At 43.3% G+C, this 6,904-nt stretch overlaps 1 protein-coding gene across 1 annotated transcript in view; it reads left to right on the top strand.

Annotated features, from left to right (window-relative positions):
- Nucleotides 1-1,285: 1,285 nt before the first annotated feature.
- SMIM8 (small integral membrane protein 8) overlaps nt 1,286-6,904 on the top strand; it is a 17,080-nt gene continuing 11,461 nt past the window's right edge. The window contains exon 1 of the mRNA XM_028494669.2: nt 1,286-1,403. The gene's annotated coding sequence lies outside the window, so the exon portion shown is untranslated. The remainder of the gene's footprint in view (nt 1,404-6,904) is intronic.

The raw sequence follows: 6,904 nt of genomic DNA, 5'->3' as shown, positions 1-6,904 counted from the left end.
GATGTTCTGTTAAATATTATTAAATATTGATGGTGCTATCTTATTATTTTTTTAAATTAATTAATTAATTTTAATCTTTGGCTGCATTGGTCTTCGTTGCTGAGCGCGGGCTTTCTCTAGTTGCGGTGAGCAGGGGTTACTCTTTAATGTGGTGCGTGGGCTTCTCATTGCGGTGGCTTCTCGTTGCGGAGCACAGGCTCTAGGCATGCGGGCTTCAGTAGCTGTGGCTCGCGGGCCCTAGAGCGCAAGCTCAGTAGTTGTGGCGCAAGGGCTCAGTTGCTCCACGGCACGTGGGATCTTCCCGGGCCAGGGCTCAAACCCGTGTCCCCTGCATTGGCAGGTGGATTCTTAACCACTGTGCCACCGGGGAAGACACTCTTGTCTTTTTGAGGATAGCCCTTCTAACAGGTGTGAGACGATATCTCACTGTGGTTTTGCATTTCCCTAATGATTAGTGATGTTGAGCACCTTTTCATGTTACAAACAGCTTTTTAATTAAAATTTAACTTATTTGTCAGAAGATTGCCTACTAATACCAGATGTCAACGAACTTTTAAAAATTAAACCTCAAATTAAAGTCAATTTGGCTTGAGAGAACAAGTTTTAAATTCAAAATCCATTTGCCAAAACTTTACATAAATCCATGCCCAAATCTGGGCACCTGATATTCTATTTTGTTTGTTTTAACACAACTTTTATCCCAACAAACTTCAACATCAGCAAAGTACGTGCAAACCGGCATCCATATCTATTCTTATCACAACCATAGCCACATGTATCTTGCATCTTAGAACCTCAAGGCACTAACAGAATGTCAGAGGATTAACCGTACATTTAAATGACTGTGTCCCTGAAATGCGGCTAGGAGGAGACCAGATCCGAGCCTTCTTTCCCAAATCAGAAAGCTTTCCCCTTCCGTTAATAAATTTATGTAATTCTAGGTGATGTCTCCTTTTATTTATACAAAACACACACGCGGAACTGGAAAGTTATTTGAACCCAGTAGGCTGAAAAATTAAGGTGAAAAAGGAAGAAACCAAAAACGCCCTTTGCAAACTCCATCCCGCGGGCGGGCTGCAGGGCTTGGGAGGTGGAGGAGAGGCGCTAGACTGGTACCCCTCCGCTCCCGCGCCCCTGCGCCGCAGCCTCCGGGCTGTAGGGGCCGCTGCGGCGCCGAGCTTGCCGAGCGCGCGGGGCCGCTCTCTCCTGCAGGGGGAGACGAGGCGCAGGAGGAGAGGCGGAGCGCAGCGGCCGCGGAGAGGAGGTGACCCCGAGGCAGGTGAGCGGCGGCGGGGCTGGCGTGGCTAGGCGGCAGGCCGGCGGGTGGGGACAGGGCGGCCGCCCTACAGCGCACTCGACCCTGGCCTTGGAGGGCCCGGCCGCCCTGCGGACCTCGCTCCCAGGTGCGTGGACTCGGCGGCGTTCTCTCAAGCCCCCCTAATCCTCGCCTCTCGGTGGGCGCCCTGAGCCGGGTCTTGGAGATCTCAGACCCCACCGGGCGCGTGTCCCGCCCCATCCGTGGACACTTCCACCACCAGAACCCGCCCATTTCCTGGACAGTTTCTTGGTATCCCAGCTCACCAAACTTCCTAATTAGGGGAAAGTGGTTTTGTAACTGTTTTCACATGAGGTGCCTCTTTCCTTTTTAACTGTGTTAAGTCGTGTGTTCCCCCTGCAAGACAATGTCTGGAACTTAACTGAATGCAGTTGTTTTGTTTTGTTTTTTTCTGGAGCCTTGAAAGGTATCTGTCTTTGAGTAGGGCCAGATGTAGTGTGGGTACCACACTATGGGGAGGGCAGCGGACCCAGGTAGTACTTTACACCTCTCAGATTGTAGGCAACAACTGTTGTCAAAATCTTTCTCCTTTTTCTAGGTACAGTAAATTTCAAGAGATGGAAGGAGTTTTTTTTTTTTTTTTTTTTTTCGGTACGCGGGCCTCTCACTGTTGTGGCCTCTCCCGTTGCGGAGCACAGGCTCTGGACGCGCAGGCTCAGCGGCCATGGCTCACGGGCCCAGCCGCTCCGCGGCATGTGGGATCTTCCCGGACCGGGGCACGAACCCGTGTCCCCTGCATCGGTGGACTCTCAACCACTGCGCCACCAGGGGAGCCCGAAAGAGATTTTTTAATAGCGTTTTTTACCTTAAAAACAGCAAATACAGAATTCATCTTTAAAATTTAAGTGATTATAATTTTATGTTTCTTAAATCTTGTAATAACTTACAAATGCAGAGCCTTATCAATTTAGGAGTAAGGTGGGGTGAAGTGGTGGACTAGGGGTGGGCTGGAAATGGAGAGACCTGGATTATCTCACTCTCCCTTGGGCAAAGGCAATCTCTTTGGGTTTAGATTTCTTTGTTTAAAAAAAGAGGATTGGATTCAATGGTGAAGATGACAGTAGCTACCAGTTATTGAACATCTGTTTTGTCCTTTAAAAAATGTTACCTCATTTAATCCACATAGTAATTCTATGCATTAGATAATATTATCCCTTTTATAAAGGTGCAGACTGAGGCTTAGAGAGGTTGTCACTCAAAAACATACACCTAATCCGTAGCAAAGTTGGAATTTGAGGCTATTCTACACTCCCTCAAGACCGAAGTCCTCTGATTCTGTCCCAAACTTGCTTATTCTAATTCAAATTATTTTTAAGGTGTCCTGTCCCAGACTTCAAGTGATTTTCTTAAATATTAAAATAGTGTGGTATGTGGAACTAAAATAACAAGTACATTTATATCTCATTAAAGTATTTTGTCCATTTTAGAATTCCCTAAGTCTTAAAAACAAAGCTTTGATTATTGCTGACATGCCTTTCACTAATGTTCTATGATTCTGATAATTTTCTAAATTTATCTTCTACTGAGGTGCTTATTTCAAAAATGAATATCTGAAGATTAAGGTTTTCCCCCAAAGTAACTCAGATTCTTTATCTCTTGGTCTAATTTTCATGTCATGCCAATTTTATTTCACTGAATTGTTTAATGTCAGTTGCCAAATATATTCTGGATCATCCTGCAGAGTAAGAATTTTACTAAAGGAGAGAAAATCATTCAAAAATGACTGTTCCTGACTCGGCTTAGGAACATCTTTGTATAGCCTCGCACAGTATGCATTATTCATTCCAGGGGAGCACCATTCTCACTCACACTTTAGGGTGTGAATGACCCTTGTGGCATTGGTGCAAAGAGTCAGTCCTTTACCTCTGCCGCTTCCTTTTCCTATCGCATATTGCCTTCACCAGAGGGTGGGCAGAAGAAAAAGCTAAAGAACTTTTTACCAGGAGGGACATATGAAGTAAACACAGCTTAGTTTGATCTTTTTTTAAAAATTTTTATTTTATATTTGAGTATAGTTGATTTACAATGTTGTGTTAGTTTCAGGTGTACAGCAAAGTCATTTGGTTATACAAATACATATATCCATTCTTTTTCAGATTCTTTTCCCTTATAGGTTGTTACAGAATATTGAGTAGAGTTCCCTGTGCTATACAGTAGGTCTGGTTGATTATCTATTTTATATATAGTATTGTGTGTATCTTAATCCCAAACTCCTAATTTATCCACACTCCCACCTTTCCCCTTTGGTACCCTTAAGTTCGTTTTCTATGTCTGTGAGTCTGTTTCTGTTTTGTAAATAAGTTGATTTGTATCATTTTTTAAGATTCCACATATAAGTGATATCATATGGTGTTTGTCTTTCTCTTTCTGACTTACTTCGCTTAGTATGATAAGCTCTAGGTCCATCCATGTTACTGCAATTGGCATTATTTCATTCTTTTTTATGGCTGAGTAATAGTTCATTGTGTATATATACCACATCTTCTTTATCCATTCACCTGTTGATGGACATTTAGGTTGCTTCTGTGTCTTGGCTATTGTAAATAGTGCTGCAGTGAACACTGGGGTGCATGTATCTTTTCAAATTATTGTTTTCTCCAGATATATGCCCAGGAGTGGGATTGCTGGATCATATGGTAGCTCTATTTTTAGTTTTTTAAGGAAACTCCATACTGTTCTCCGTAGTGCCTGTACCAATTTACATCCCCACCAGCAGTGTAGGAAGGTTCCCTTTTCTGCACACCCTCTCCAGTATTTATTGTTTGTAGACTTTTTGATGATGGCCATTCTGACCAGCGTGAGGTGATACCTCATTGTAGCTTTGATTTGCATTTCTCTGATGATTAGCTATGTTGAGCATCTTTTCATGTGCCTATGGGCCATGTGCATGTCTTTTTTGGAGAAATGTCTGTTTAGGTCTTCCACCCATTTTTGGATTGGGTTGTTTGTTTTTTTGATATTGAGCTGCATGAGCTGTTTGTATATTCTGGAGATTAATCTCTTGTCAATTGCATCATTTGCAAATATTTTCTCCCATTCTGTAGGTTGTCTTTTCATTTTGTTTGTGGTTTCCTTTGCTGTGCAAAAGCTAAGTTTAATTAGGTCCCATTTGTTTATTTTTGTTTTTATTTTCATTACTCTAGGAGGTTGATCCTTTTGGATTCAAAAAGATATTGCTGTGATTTATGTCAAAGAGTGTTCTGCGTATGTTTTCCTCTATGAGTTTTATAGTATCCGGTCTTATATTTCGGTATTTAATCCATTTTGAGTTTATTTTTGTGTATGGTGTTAGAGAATGTTCTAATTTCATACTTTTACATGTACCTGTCCAGTTTTCCCAGCACCACTTATTGAAGAGACTATCTTTTCTCCATTGTATATTCTTGCCTCCTTTGTTGTAGATTAATTGACCATAGGTGCATGGGTTTATTTCTGGGCTTCTATCCTGTTCCATTGATGTATATTTCTGTTTTCATGCCAGCACCATATGGCAGTGATTTCCACCAATCTCTTCCAGCTCACTTTTTTGTTCTTCTGCCTCATTTATTCTGCTATTGATAACTTCTAGTGTATTTTTCATTTCATTTCAGTTATCATATTGTTCATCTCTGTTTGTTCTTTAAATCTTCCAGTTCTTTGTTAACACATTTTTGACCAGAGATGTATTACAGCCACAGGCATTAGTTTAGTTTCTGTAAAAATCCCCCAGTCAATAATGTGTTAAACATTTCCTGTATTTTCTTGGTCTGTGACTCCATTCTTTTTCCAAGATCTTGGATCATCTTCACTGTTACTACTTTGAATTCTTTTTCAGGTAGATTGCCTTTCTCCACTTCACTTAGTTTTATCTTGTTCCTTCGTCTGGAGCATATTTCTCTACCATCTCATTTTGTCTGACTTTCTGTGTTTGTGGTCTCCATCCTGTAGGCTGCAGGATTGTAGTTCCTCTTGCTTCTGGTGCCTGCTCATTGGTGGGTGGAACTGGGTCTTGCCCCTCAGGTGGGCAGGGCTGGGTCAAGTGGTGTGTTAGAAGTGGCTGTGGCTCAGGATGACTTTAGGCAGCCTGTCTGCTGATGGGTGGGGCTGTGTTTCCACCCTATTAGTTGTTTGGCCTGAGGTGCCCCAGCACTGGAGCCTGCAGACTGTTGAGTGGGGCTGGGTCTCGGTGCCAAAATGGTGACCTCCAGGAGAGATCACGCCAATGATCATTCTCTGGGGCCTCCACCACCAGTGTCCCTGCCCCCACAGTGAGCCACAGTTGACCGCCATCTCCCCAGGAGAGCCTCCAGGACTCACAGGTAGGCCTGGCCCAGGATCCTAGGGAGTCACTGCTCTGCCCTGGATCCCAGTGCATGTGAAACCTTGTGTGCACCCTCCAAGAGTGGAGACTCTGTTTCCCCCAGTTCTGTGGAGCTCCTGCACTCAAGCCATGCTGGCCTTCAAAGCAAAATGCTCTGGGGGCTCCTCCTCCCAATGCCAGACCCCCAGGCTGGAGAGCCTGACGTGGGGCTGAGAACTCTCACTCCAGTGGGAGAACCTCTGTGATATAATTATTTTCCAGGCTGTGGGTCACCCAACTGGCAGGTATGAGATTTGATTACATCACGAAAGTGCTCCTACCATCTTGTTGTGGTTCTTCTTTATCTTTCGATGTAGAATACCTTTTTTGGTAGTTTCTAGTCTTTTTTGTCGATGGTTTGGTTGTTCAGCAGTTAGTTGTGATTTTGCTGGTTTTGTGAGAGGGAGTGAGCTCAAGTTCCTCTAGTCCACCATCTTTTCTCTTCCCCTCCCTATCTAAATTGTTTTAGGCAGTTAAGGGCAGGGGCAGAAAGCTCTTCTGAGTCCGCTGGGCCGTAACTGCTTTCAGCTTAAAATAATCTACCTGCCAAAGTAGCACATTTTGGGGTGGCACGTTCTGCTCCTCTTCAGTTCCCCCTTTAAAACTTCTCCAAGAAGTTTCACAGCCCAGAAGTTGAGCTGGTAGATTGCTCCTCTCACTGAACCAGTGTCTGAGTCCTGAGAATAGGTCAATTCCGTTAAAGAGTTGTCTCATTTCAGAAGGCAGTGATGCAGTTGGGCTCCCACAGTTAGGCCTATATTGTGCAAGCAATTAGATATTCAATAAAAAAGCATTTCTGTGGAAACAAAAGAAAAACAAAGGTTAATGTTTGGAGCAGACTATAAACCCAGTTTGAGTCCTAAGGGCAGCCAGTTAAGAAGATTTCTAGCTGTCAGGGCCAAAACATCTTTTGCAGTTTGAATATTTCTGATATCATTGGGTGTTCAGGTAAACTTTCTGAGGGGCCCACACAGCAACAGGCATAAAGACTATCTATACATGAGCTGCTGTGATGATTTCTGGGAAGTTTACATCAAGTTGTTCACATTTAGTTTGCAGAGCTTCAGGAAGAGAGCAGTTTTTGTTTCTAGATTTTTTGATGATGGGCATTCTGACCAGTGTGAGGTGATAACCTCATTGTAGTTTTATTTGCATTTCTCTAATAATTAGTGACGTTGAGCATCTTTTCATGTGCCTCCTGGCCATCTGTATGTCTTCTTTGGTGAAGT

This window comes from Physeter macrocephalus, chromosome 10, assembly GCF_002837175.3.
Source record: "Physeter macrocephalus isolate SW-GA chromosome 10, ASM283717v5, whole genome shotgun sequence".
NCBI lineage: Eukaryota > Metazoa > Chordata > Mammalia > Artiodactyla > Physeteridae > Physeter > Physeter macrocephalus.
Note: the sequence above shows the minus strand (reverse complement) of the source record. Positions and strands in the feature narration are given on the sequence as shown.